Source organism: Pteropus alecto, unplaced genomic scaffold, assembly GCF_000325575.1.
Source record: "Pteropus alecto unplaced genomic scaffold, ASM32557v1 scaffold121, whole genome shotgun sequence".
Classification (NCBI taxonomy): domain Eukaryota; kingdom Metazoa; phylum Chordata; class Mammalia; order Chiroptera; family Pteropodidae; genus Pteropus; species Pteropus alecto.
This window is the reverse complement of record NW_006434369.1, coordinates 7,498,407-7,512,603: the sequence shown is the minus strand read 5'-3', so window position 1 is coordinate 7,512,603 and position 14,197 is coordinate 7,498,407. Positions and strand designations below refer to the sequence as shown.

Here is a 14,197-nt window from a genome sequence, read left to right as displayed (position 1 = left end):
AAATCAAGATTTCATCATATAGGTATGATTGATTAAATCATTGACTATGTGACTGAACTCAATCTCCAGTTCCTTTCCCTCCCCAGAGGTCAGAGGGTGGGGCTGAAATTTCAACCCTCTAATCATGTGGTTAGTTTTTCTAAAGATATCTAGGGGCCCTGCAATGAATCGCCTCATTAGCATAAACTCAGGTACGGTAGAAGGGTGCTCATTATGAATACAAAAGACACTCCAATCACTCGGAAGATTTCAAGGGTTTTTAAAGCTCTATGCCAAAAACTGGGGACAAAGATCAGTTAGATTTTCTATTATATCACAATGGTCTGTAGTAGGTAGGTTTCAACAAGGCTACCCATCACTTTCCCCAACCCCTGTAGGTGCAAGCTGCCTCTAATCTCAAGAGGTGGCTCTATTTCCCCTCCTTTGAATGTGAGATGACCTTGAGAGGTGCTATATAAGAATGCAAAGGAAGTAACATACTACAACTTCTGAGCCCAGGCTTTTAAAAATACTGATAGCTTCTACTTTTTCTTTCTTGGAACATTCACTTTGGAAGTCAGTGGCCATGCTTTTAGAAAGCTCAGGTTAGAAAGCATGACCAGAGACTTTACGGAGAGAGACCCTGGAGGATGAGAGGTCATCTTGGATGTTCTCATTCCTGTGGATCTCCTGGCTGGATGCAGCCATGTCAGTTACCCCATCTACATCACTTGAAGAGGAAGAAACGCCCAGGTGATCGAAGTCAACTTACAGCATTGTGAGAAATCATACATTTTTGTAGTTCCATGCAATTAAGTTTAAGGCAGTTTGTTACACAATAGCAGATAATTGAAACATGGACCCATTGAGATCTTTTTGATTGTTTAGAATTTTGGCAACAAAACCTCACGAAACATCCTTCCCAGTTGCATCTCAGTTATGCAGAATTCTGTTACATAGAGAAGAATGTTAAAGTGAGTCTTGATGTCAGAAAAATTTAGAGGATCATGTCCTGTGTTAAAAGTTATATTGAGCCTGATTAATTTTCATTGTGCTTTCTCCAGTGTTTCTTTAATTTGCCTTCCATGCACTTTTCCATGTCTTTCCAGTTCATTGACTTGGTGAGCTTAATACAAGAACTAACTGGAAACTAATGAAACTTCTTCCTAAATATCCATGAAAGACTTACTTATCCAAATAGATTTTATTACTTATAATAATCATTTTCAGTGCCTACATTTCATAGATCCTATAACCAAAGATCCACCAAAGCAATGGTATTTCAAAACACATAACAAATTCAAGAGGAAAGAACGCAGTTGGCAAGGCAGATTTACTCCATGTAGTCATTGAGGGACCCGGGTTCCGTCTATTATGCTGCTCTGCCATCTCCTAGGGCATGGGTCAATGCTGGGTTCCTATAGTCCTGGAGGATAGGAAAAGTCATGGAGGAGCTCATGTGCAGTATTTTAATCCTGGGTCTGGAAATGACCCACAGCACTCCCATTTTCTGCTGAGAACTTTGGCATGTGACCACACCTGGTAGTCACCAGCTAGGTAGCCATGTGCCCAGGGGCCATTTTATTAGTTTGGAAGCCACATACTCAGCTTTCACGCTTCTACAGGAGAAGAAAGAATGGGTTGTAGTAAATAATTAGAAATATATGGCACACATGTCTTGCAGTCTTTGAAGACAATCTTAAAAAAAAAATTGGCATTTTAAAAAAATAGCAGTATCATTGTAATATTTAGATCGGCTACCAACAAGGCTAATACTTTAAATGGACCACTTTTTTTGTACGTATAAAGTCTGAAATACTTATTTTAAAAGCTCATTAAATTATTTCAAGTCAAACATAATGTTCTACCCTTTTCATTACCTTTATCTTCTGAGAGCCAAGCCAAAAGTGGCAACAACTCAACAGCTTTGGGTCCCAAGGAGATGTGGAATAATTGGCACATAGCAGTTCACATTCTGCCTACTAGTTACTTCAAAATGACTCCTCAAATAAGTATGCAGAGCCATTTCTTCATTTCCTTGACTTCTAACAGCCCTTTGCCACCCTTGTATTTTCACTAGTGTTAACTTGTGAGGGAAAGCTTGCACCTCATCTTCTTATTTTGTGTTACTTACGAATTGCCACATATCAAATGGACATATTTGATTCAGTAGCATACATTTAAATGTTTAAAATATGAGGAGTGTTTAAGGGATGCCATTTCACTTAGCAGTCAGTGCTAACATCATTCTTTGAAACGCTCCCCATTTCCATGATGTAGCCAAAGCTTTATTTATCATCAGATTTGCATTTTGTGATGTATTCTTGAACCAGCCAAACTCATCTAACAGCAAGCTCATTTAATGCAAAGTAGATTTAAATGTGGCTGCTTTAAAATGGACCACCCTGTTTAAATGATCCTCTGGAAGTAATTAGAAACTTGAGTTCCATAGATAGGAAAAAAGAGACAAACTTAATGATCTCTCTCTCTCTCTTTCTCTCTCTCTGTAATTGTTGAGCATGCACCAGTAAAACTGCTTATCAAGAAATGTTTTATTTTTAACGTAACTTTCCCACACACAGTTAAATAGGACGTAGTTTAGTAATGACACACTAACCACATTCAGACATCCAAAGTGAACAAATCATAATGTTTCCAGCTTATATCATCCTTTTTCTCTTCAGACAGGAGAATGAGAAAGAAGGAAAGGAGAGCGAGACAGAGTGAGAGCGAGCGAGCGAGCGAGAGAGGAACGAAAGAAAAAGAAGAAAGAAAGGTCAGAGAGAGAAAGAAAGAAGAAAGAAAGAGGAAGGAAGGAAGGAAGGAAGGAAGGAAGGAAGGAAGGAAGGAAGGAAGGAAGGAAGGAAGGAAGGAAGGAAGGAAGGAAGGAAGAAAGAAAAGAAAGAGAAGAAAGAAAAAAGAAAGAAAATAGAATTACGAGACAGCCTATACTCCAATTTTGACTTATATTCAGAAGCATCTTGTTTCATGAGTGAACTAAAATTCTGTCACTTAACTCTACTTCCTTCCCAGCCGCAATGACCGATGGTAGTGTTATTTGGAGCTATTCACATAAAAAGTCACCATCCAAATGAGATCTGGTAAGATTAGCCTGATTGTCAAATCTCTCATGCCCTACACAATGAAGAACCTCAAACAGAGCTGCTGCTTCCCAAGTCCTGGTGGATCCAATCTTTGAACCAGTCATTAAAAATAAAAGCCCGTTAAACTTTCAGGACATGCTTGTACATTTTTTGGAGCCGCCAAGTTTTAAAGAGTTGAGCCAGTTCAGTGGTGATATCACCAGACCAGCGTCGCCTAGGCAATGAAAGTAGTTGCCATGGAAACCCCAGTGCTGCGCCCATCAACAGCTTTACAATTTTGACAGTTCAGAAAGTGACTATTTAGGAATTTCAATTAGAGCAGAAATATACACATTTAGGTGAACAAAATGCTTAAAAGTCTATAGAAAATAATTGTTTGTTTGTTTTTTGTTTGTTTGTTTTTGTTTTTTTAAATTAGGCAGATCCCTAAATATATTCTTCATGTGGAAATGATTTTCGGGAATAATATAAAAAGCACTCTGAAAAGAAAAAAGATGTTAAAGTTCTTTTATCCCCTTTCCTTCCTTGGAAAGGAAATAGGCACCAAGAATAAATAAGTTGTGAAAAATGATCAGCAGATTTAAAAAAAAAAAACAGGGTAGCCACAATATGCTGTGCTTGTTAAGTCGGAACTCATGCATATTATTAAGATAATTTTTTAGAATTATTTTATCTGCGATTCTTCATATTTGTACAGTTCTGGCAGGGGATTCACAACTCTACTGTAAGAGTTAGAACTCTTCTTTCTTTTTTATGCTAAAGGAAATTGGGGCTCCTGAGGATGTGGGACAGCCTCCAAGCAGGGGAGCGCTTGAGATTCTAAGTCAGGACCAGACTCCGATTGCATTAATCTCTGGTTGCTCTTTAACTCATGGAGGATGGCTGCCCAAATGATAGCAGTGATGTCCTTCAAACAGAAAGTCAGGCCTTATTACAAAACAAAACAAAACAAAGCCTTAAACCATTTAAGAACAAAACTTAAATCTATAGCAAAGGAAACAGTTCCTGTCATCAGAGATGGCCAATGTTAATGAAAATAATATTAATTTATACCAATTAATACTACTATTAATACTAATACCAAAATCACTACTAAGAACAGATGTGCTAGCTATTCTTGGTTAGTCTTCTCTGTCAGGTCCAGGCTCTGTGTCCCCAGAGGCTGACCCCATGGACCTCAATCCCTAGACATGCCCTCTGCTTCCTGTTGGTTTGGGCGCTTGAGGCATAGAGGCAGATCATACTGGGCTGGAGAGAAAGATCAGTGTGTTCGTTTCCTCAATCTCTGCCTCGCCTCTTCTATAGATCTAGCCTCCAACTGACTGTTGCTATCCTGAGTCATTTCTCCCTCCTTCATTGACTCCTGAAACCTGCCATGACCTCTGTAAACTTCAGTTAAACTTCTTGTACCCTTGTGTCCTGCCCAGATCTGACTGTTAAAATAGCAAACATTTATACAGATGCTTACTCTATCTTTGCCACTATTCTAAGCTTTATGAATATTAAATTTATCCCTTCCAATAACTCTATGAGGTAGTTGCTATTACTTTATCAATTGAAAGACTGAGGCAGGACCTGTAGATATGCTTTTCACATCTATTCTTTCTTTTATCTTCCTGAATCCCCTGTGGGGTCAGGGTAGGGAATTGTGATACAAGAGAAAAGTTAGGAGAGAACTCAAGGGCTCAACTACTCAAGGACACTCTTGACTTTGCCCATGGATATTCTCTCTTTACCCTGTTCTGTCATTTAGCTCTGGTTTTTGCCAGCAGGAGGTGTAGGATTCAATAATATGGTTTTAATCCCCAGGTCTGGCTCTCTGCCAGAAGCCCTCACTTGAAGAATGGGAAAGTAAAGATTTATTGCTTCAGATGGTAGAGAGAGAAAGGGCCCCCTGGACTCTTTTATTATATGGGTTCTTGCTCAGGATTGTATTTAGAATACAGTAAGTGAGTAGAGGGTACACTCGGTCCTAGCCTGGCGATGTTGGGTGCTCTGTGATATTTTTAATCAGGCAGCTAAAACTACTTCGGGATGAAAGGTATGAGGAGAGAGAAGGGGAAGTCCTACTTGAAAACCTGTTAAAAGGTTTTAAAAGTTCCCATACTGAGAGAGAGGACTTTCCCCACTAGGCTACCAATTACATCTTCTTGTCCCATCCCCATCCCATGCTCCTTCCACCTGCACCTCAAGTTGCCCTTTTGGGAAATTTTCTTCTGTTTCTTCCTCAAGGTTTTCTTGTTCATTTAAATTAGAGTTTACCTTCTAAGAGAAGTGAAAGGGACAGAAAAGCACTCTTGTAAGGTGTGACTTGTCCCGGGTCCATTGCTCCATGTGGGTGGCCCTGGCCACTTTTATTAAGTAATAACAGGGACACACTGCACTATTGCTAAGTATCAACTATTATCCTGGGCATTGAAACAAAGAATTGAAATAAACGAACCAACAAACAAAATTCTTGACCTGGAAAGATTATGAAGGCAAAGAAGCATCTCACTGGTCACTAAAACAAAGAATTGAAACCAAATCAAAGCAAAACAGAAATACATTCCTGTCCTGGAGAGATCTGAAGGGTAAACCGACATCTCATGCACTATTGTTTTCCTAAGACTTGGTCAGGTACTTGTCACCTAGAGAGTATTTAATAGATATTTGATCAATCGATGAGTGAGTAAATGAATGAATCTTCTATTTACAGATAAATGCACATCTGTGGGCAGATATGTTGACCAACAGGTATTGAAGAGAAAGAACATGAGACAGGGGTCTACTGCCTGCTCCAGTGGAGGTCCTCCTGACTGGCCCCAGAAAGGCTGAACCTGGCTTAGGACTCCCTTCTATGTCTGTAGCACTGCCTGCAGCTTGGAAGTGGGGAGCTCACATGTCTGACTGGGAAATTGTAAAGTTGGGAAAAGCTCATTCACAACCATGTGCTCCTCTTTCCAAATGGCTTATTGTTGCCCGCCTGGATCAGGATTCCTCTGCCTTTTTCAAAATCAAATGTGCATGGCTAAAAGGGGAATAGCTCACCTCCAAAGCAGAGAGAGCCTGGGACATGCAGAAGCTTTGAATTTTGCTCAAGGTCAATCCACAATTCACAGCTACGAGCTCAACCCTCTGTTTCTCTTAATATTCTCATTTCTGCAGTGAAGAGGTCACAGGATTGCTAACAGCATCCTGGATCTGCCTCATTCATTTCAAAGATGTTATTAAGAAGGAGAAGACCCAGTCTCTCTGAGGCTGTGTAGTACACTGTGACGACTTCAGCAGAACACTGTGTACTACTCTGATCTCATCCAGGGCTGACTGATGTCCATGAGGTCTTGAGCCTTGGAATGGTCCAGGGCAATGGCTTAAAGCTCAGGCCAATCTAAAGGGCTGGAGGGAATGGGATAGAAGATCGAAACTGCTTTAGTTTGATTTCTTCAGCAAGAAGGATTGGCATCTAAAGCTTCCCCTTAGTATCAAAGAGGTAGTTGAATATATATAGAGAGAGAGACAGAAAAAGGAGAGAAGAAATATAGCATTCCTTTTGCCATCCATGCTGGCCATAGACCTCAAAACTGCTCGTGCCTCTGTTATCAGACTCTGTGCACCTCTAGGATCAGTTCTCCTGTGCACCTTTCCAACGTAGACTCTGACCTTTCTATTTTAAACTGAGGTGGGAAGAAATGATCAATGACTCTTTCTTTTTAAGCAATTTTGAGGTTTTTGGACTTAAACAGCTATAAGGCTTTGGGTTAAAAAATACTTTAAGCCCTTTGTTGTTTTGAACAAATTGTTTACATTATTTAAAAAATCTGTACCTTCAAATGTTTACAATCGCATAATGCATTGAAATGTACCTTTATTCTCGAAGCATATTCATATTCTGGTTCATGGTTATACCACAGCCCCTGTGATGTGTAGCTCAGCAGAAGTACCAACTCCATCACTTTGATGTAGGGATCAGTCACAGACCCAGTGCCACCGGGCTCCTTGGGGGTGAACTTGAACTGAGCCTGTCTGATTCTAAAGCCCGTGCTCTTTAATTAAACTGCTGCATTCAGAATTTTGTTTCCTTTAGGACAAGCTGGTAAACCTCTTTCTTTAGTGTCATTATATCCCCATTCAATGAGCACTCCTTCTGCCACCGCTAGGAAATGTTAGGTCAGGGGATATGGAAATGAGGAGCTCACAGTCTACTCAGGGAAACAGGCAGTCAAAGAAGTCTTTTGCAATAAGTCTTCTTCATTCTACACCCAATTCAGAGCCCATATTAGTAACATCCATGAGAAAACCTACAGCATACACATGCACACAAACTGTTGTCAGTGGGGGAGTGTGAGGTCATATAAACTGATCTGAAGTAGGGAAAAAGAGTTTCCTGGACCTTGTCTAATGAATTTCATTGACGTTTATGGACCACCTTTAAATGTGCTGCAGCGATGATTCCACCTCTCTAAAGAAGAACTCTGACATTAGTAAAATCACTATGGGACTGTTCTGGGATTTCTAAAGCAGTTAATGAAAAAGGATTGGTGACTTCAAGGCTTCAGTCAGATTGAGCCTTCCACCCTTCCTTCCATAGCCTCTTAGTTCTTGAATAGGACCTGCTACAGGGCTGAATTTTTACACTTTTTATATTAGAAAATTTAAAATATTCACATAAGTAAAGAGAATAATTACCACATGTACTTATCATCCATCACTCAGTACCAGTAATTATCAGTGTCAAAACTATTTTATTTCTCTACCCCCTCCACTTTAGTGTTTTTGTTTGTTTGTATAAGATGATATCATTTCACTCCTGTATACTTAAGGGAGTTAACATTTCAAGTAGCACTTAGGCACAGGGACAGGAACCTGATCTGGCAGACACTAGGTTCCCTGAGCTTTAGGGGCCCCGGTTTCCGAAGAATTTTTTTCAACGGCCTCATTTGCTTAGTTAAATTACATCTATTAATCTGAGTGTTGATTTCCACAATTTCTTCTCTACAGTTCTTATTATGTTTGCTTTGAGGACCTAGTTTGTACACCTCTACTTAAGGACAAGCCTGAATGGCTTCATTCGCTTTGAGAGAAAAGCAAAAGGAGCCAGTCCACATTACGAATTAATGGAAGAAAACAGATAAGAGTAACTAAGTCATTGAGCAAAGATGAGCGCAGTTTGAAAAACGGAGATTTCCCAAACATTGAGAGAAACAGATACTGTTCCTTATACAGCATGTGCAAAGTTACCCGCCACCCATTATTAGTGTTGAATTGCAGGTTTTTAATATCAAAAAGGAATTTAGAGACTGTTTGACCCAACATCCTCTCCAGAAGATGTTATTAAGATCCAGAGATTAGGAGATATTAAGTAATTTTCTTATGGTCACACAGATTGCTTTTCCATGCTAAAGCCTGAGCACCTAACCACCCTGCCCTGCTGCCTCCAAATGCTGATGACAATATCAAAGGATGAAGAGTGATCCTTTCAAGAACTTGACAAGGGGTGAAGCTAACCATAAGTTCCTTTAACTGCAGAAATTTTCTTCAAGGAAATCACTTGCTGTGTTTGTGACCAATACATACTATATTGGTGCTAGATACATGCTAGATCATAGCACAGAACTGCCTGTGATAAAAAAGGAAATTAACATTTTCAAGAAAAAGCCCCTCTCTGCTTCATAGTTAGCTTAGACTTGAGAGTAGGGCCAAGATGATGACGGAAAGCCCAAGCTTCTCTCTGTCTGGGGAAAAAGGCAGGCCTGGGAACCATAACTCTTCTACTGGTAGAAAAATAATTCCAGGTGTGTACCTACCTGATGATAAGATGCAGTACTATAAAGATGAAAGAATACAAGTTCACTCAGTATAAAAAGTTCATGGACTTGGGTATGACAAAGCCCCAAACTGTGAGAAATCGCCTTTGCAGCTCTGCCATCCTGACTCGATTCTTATGCTTTCAAGCCCGTACAGTGCCCATGTCAATTACAGCGACTAGAGGTGGCATCCAGATGTAACTTTTATTTAATGACAAAGCTGTGGTGGTAGCTAGATGGCCTGCTAGAATAGATACTCCTGATGCAAGAAAGTGAGCCACTCTAAGCCTCACTATGCGTGGAGTACTGCCCGCCACTAAGTAAGAAGGGAGAACAATAGCTCTCTATGATATGGGTTATTGAACATTATGGGCTACCTCTGAATGAGTTAACTTCTCTTCTGTGACTGATTACAATTCCCTACTGCAACTCCTCTACTGGATAGATATTTTTGAAATGACTAGAAATGCAGAGAGAGGTCCAGCCTGGAACCTGTCATGGAGTTCCTCCCTGAATTAGCTCAGGTCCCAAAGGGGTGAGGTGCAGCTTGTGACCTGTTCCAGGAAATACTCTCTATCCTGAAAACCAAGCCTCAAATATTCTCGGCTTGCCATCTCCTGGGTAATTAAAGGGAGAGAGTAAATCACACGCTGAAAAACAGCCCTGAGTGCTTAAGTACATGTCAGTCAGCGAGACTGGCATCTACACAGAGTGGAGGGGACCTGGGGTTTGCGTTACACACAACACCCCATGAGATCATTAGGACGACTTCAAGTCCATGGCTTTTCGAGTAGCCACAGCCCCTCCCTTTTGCCCAAGTAAATGCAATCAAATTCAACTGGGAGCAAATTAGGGAGACAAAATAAAGCACAGTTACTGAAAACCAGCAAGAAACTCTACTGTCTGCTATTAGAAAAATTAGAGACCATTTAACAACACGAGACCATTTTGTATTGGAAATAAAAGAGGCCCTGAATGGAGAGGGCCAGGCCAGAGCTGAGGGCTGGCATCCAGGTGAGATCAAATGCGGATCAAGGGGCTGGCCTGGTTCTAAACTGGGTTCACGTAAGTCCTTATTAGCTGATGAGCGGAGACTGCCCGGCGAACCAGATGTGTGAAAATTGGCCAAGCACCAACTTTCCAAATCTATGACATGTTTTCTCAGTAGACTTACTTGTATAATTTCCCATGTTAGAGGAAAAACAGCATTGGCAGCATTTTCCAAGAGACTGGCACTGTGTCAATTTCAGTCCTTAAAATTTGGAGTTCTAACAGGGCATACATAACTGAAGTTATGACCAGCCCATATATATATATACACATATGTGTGTGTGTGTGTGTGTGTGTGTGTGTGTGTGTGTGTGTGTGTGTGTATAAACTAAAAGTTCCTTGAAGTTAGAGACAAAGCATGATTTATTCTCCTGATCCTGCCACCTGCCAAGAACCTCTTCCCTATTTCCTTTTAGAACCTCATAGTCACACCTCATATATTAAGATTCTAATTTGTTTAACATCTAGGTGCTGAGCATAAAGGCACCACTAAACACTGATGGATAGGGTAGCTACTGGGGAGCGATAAATGGGGCGGGGTGGGGGGGTGCGTCCAAAGAGAGAGAAAAGTACACAGATGATTTTCATTTCCTAATAGGCATTCTGCCTGGAAACCTATATAAAGACCTGAAATATGTATTGCTCGAAGGACTGTGAATGTTTAAAATGTCATCTTAAATTAGTAAGTGTCTTTAAATCTTCACTCTTTTGTCACGTTTTAGTAATGTTTATTACCCACCATAAATTTTATTCATATCCACATAAATTGAGCCCCTAGCCATGAGGGAGACAAGTACTCCTACTCCCTGATCTAAAATTCTGGAGTGGTGGATGACATCAAATATTATGACTGAAAAAAGGAAACTTTCCAGAGGAAACTGCTTTGGGGAGAAGGGACAACTTTTGACCTCCACTGCTGAGAAAAAATGTTAATATCTCTAAAATTCTATGCACACACAATGCAATATATATATGCCTTACTGTTGAATTGTACACTTGAAACTTACTGGAGTTTGTTAACCAATGTCACCATAAAATAATAATAATACTGTTTTAAAAAGATTTTTTGATAAACAAACAAACAAAAAAATAAATAATAAATAAAATTCATTTCAGTGTTTTTAGGGGTTCAAATAAATGGTCTTTTTCCTACCAAAAGTTTAAATAAGTTGTTTCAAATATGCCTGCATTTCAGAATGATTTTAGGAAGTACATTAGTGGTAAAATAAGTTTAACAAATATAAAAATTTGTTAAAATAGTACCCCCAAAATAATCAAATTATAAAGTTTCAGAGTTATCTGCAGTGTGATTTTAGTGGATGCAAGGACAAAGAGTGGAGTGAATAAAAATGTGGAGGAAAAACATAATTCTAAAAAAGTCTTGGAGTGACTTCTCAGACTTCTCGGTTTCAGAGGCCAGTAAAAACCTTTTGTAAATTTCAGGGACTGACACATGTTTGACGACTTTTTATTTTTCCAAATCAGGACATTTAAAAAATGTCATTAACTATTGTTTGCATACTCTGAACAGTAGATATCCTCCTACTCAGAATTTTAAAAATGGAGTAAATTTAGCTTTAGTAAAGACTTCCTTCATTTTTTCATTTTATGGTAAAATGTTCTTAGCAATGGAATGCAAATGATAACTTTGGAGTTGCTTCTGGTTTCAAGGAGACCTATTTCCAACCCCAGTGAGATCAATATTTCTGGAAGATATTGATCACCCTGTGCCATGGGCTCTGCCCCAAGAGACTCTAGGCTGTGGACAGTTCGGGTCCCCAATCAAAGAAATGTGCAGCTTGAATGCCTAGATGTTGAATAGTGACCCACTAGCTTTTGTTCTGCCAGGGAGGTCAGAGATGGCCTGGTAGAGACAAGGTCTTGCTGAGGTACTCTGGACTAAGCTAGGTCCTCCCTAACTGCTGGAAAGTCCTTCTGCCTTTAAGTTGTAGTACAAGAGACACCAGTCTTATAAATCTTGACCAGCCCCTTTACCTCTAGGTAGAAAGGAACAATGGTTGGCAAACTTGGCTGATCAGCAGAACAATGTAGAAAGCATTTTTTAAAATGTAACTCTGGGTCCCAACTCTGGAAAGTCCAATTCAGTGACTCTGAGATGTGCTCTGGAAGCTGGACTTTTTGAAAATAAAACTCCCTTGATTGTTCTAAAGCCTGGGTTGCAGAACCACAGCTGAGCTCTCACTCTCTGCTGGGCTCCCTCTTTCAGGACAAACTTGGTATCATATCCCTCACTATATTTAGGGCACATACTGATTACTTTTATCCCTTGGCAACTGTCCCTCCCAACCCCCATGTCCACCCTTGCACCAACACACACACACACACACACACACACACGAATGCGCACCCACGCCAAATTATGAAAAGTTTAGGCAGGGAAATGACTTACTCATCTTAGCTTCACAATATCTAATGTAAAACCTAGCACATCATAGGGACTGGTTAAATCAGTCTTTATACAATATATATCAGTAAATGAGTCTTTCCCACCTCTAAAATTCTGCTTTTCTCTCTTCCCCCTTGGTAAGTAGTGAGCTAGGGTAATAAAAAGTTTAGACTCACAAAGAATGATAAGTAGGAAGTTAGGAGACCATGATGTTACAGAAAAATCTCTCTTGAGTATGGGTTGCACTTCTAGAGCTAAGGCACCACTTTGACTTCCTTAGCTTTAAAATTCAATAATGAGATGCAGTTCCATAGTGTAGCAGTTAGCATATCTGCTTTACACACAGAAGGTCCTGGGTTCGTGCCCCCGTGGAGCCACAGTCCATGGTTTACGGCCATGCCACCCTGAACAAGCCCGATGTCTGATCTCAGAAGCTAAGCGAGGTTGGGCCTGGTTAGTACTTGGATAGGAGACCACCTAGGAAGTCCAGGTGCTGTAGGCGTAAATAATAATAAATAAATAAATAAATAAATTTTAAGAAATAAAACTCAATGATGAATAAATGAACACAATTTTCTTTTGAACATTATAAAATGTTTCTTAATACTTAAGTCAAGGAATTATATAATTTTAAGAAAAACACAATTCTGGCCTAAAGGGTTGGCCCCTAAATTAATTCTTTTTATGATTACTATGTTAAAACAAAGAATTTGTTGAGTTTTTTCCCCCTCTGCTTTCTCACTAGCACAATCCATTCCCTCAGTGATGAAATAATTAATAGAGAAATTCTATAAAAGACTTTACCTGAGTTCTTATTAAAGATATTTATTTTTAAAATGTATTTTGTAACTGATGTTATCAGTTGTCACTAAATCAGCTGACGTTCTAAAAAAAAAAAAGAAAATAGTAAAAACACCAGTGAAAAAATGAAAAGCCAAAATGCTCATCATTTTAAAATGAGAAATGTTAAGACTCTCCCTAGCATTCGGTATACAGCCAGCCTGTAATCTGAGCATTGCCTTCACTCAGTGAAATATTTTCAGCAGCAACTGAAGTTAATATAGATTGGTGTCAACTACCACTTGTCAGACGATGCTTGAAAACCATGTCACTGTGAGAAATGGACCAGGAAAAATAAATAACCTCCAAAGTGGTAGGCTACAAATATTGACACACATCGCCAGGATTCTACATAAATGAGAGAAAATGTGGCACAGACTTAAACTTCAGGGCTTGCACATTTATGTATCTTAGATGATCTGCTTTTCATAAATCTGCTTAGCACTAATGACTAGAATGCATTTTTAATAAATTAATTTTGAATAGATGGTGCTCTAGAGGGAAGTTGGGCCTTGCCTTCATGTTATTAATAGTTAAAATGGAAGCATCAATTTAGGAGCACATCTGCAGCTGTTGTCACAGAGAGTCCAACCAAAATGACCCCCGCCACAGATGACCCCGATCTCGCTGCAGATTTGCATAGTCCTTAAAACTATTCAATGGGTTTTCACAGACGTTATCATTTTTGACAAATGATTCATTATGTTTAGAATATCTGTTTCAAGCTGTTTATCCTATAGTTATGACAAAAATAGTCTAATCCACGCACCTCCTTTGTGTGTGTCCCACTGTGAACCTGCAAGGCAGCTGAGTGGGGCTGTGGCGAAGCACTCTCTGCGGCTGTGTGATGGAGAACAGTTTAACTGGGACAAAGAGGATCCGGTTCACGTGCCTGCTTTATCCGACTGACCTAAAAAGAACAAAGTCTGCATCAATGCCTGTAGGTTAATCCCTAAGATCCCAAATGCTCAGACATAATGTTTACATGAATGTCAACACTTTTCTAGGTCACCAATGCCTAAAATTGGGTG

The 14,197-nt window shown here is 39.7% G+C and overlaps 1 pseudogene; it reads left to right on the top strand.

Moving 5' to 3' along the window:
* Nucleotides 1-12,712: 12,712 nt before the first annotated feature.
* On the top strand, nt 12,713-12,828 carry LOC112477697 (annotated as a pseudogene).
* Nucleotides 12,829-14,197: the final 1,369 nt, after the last annotated feature.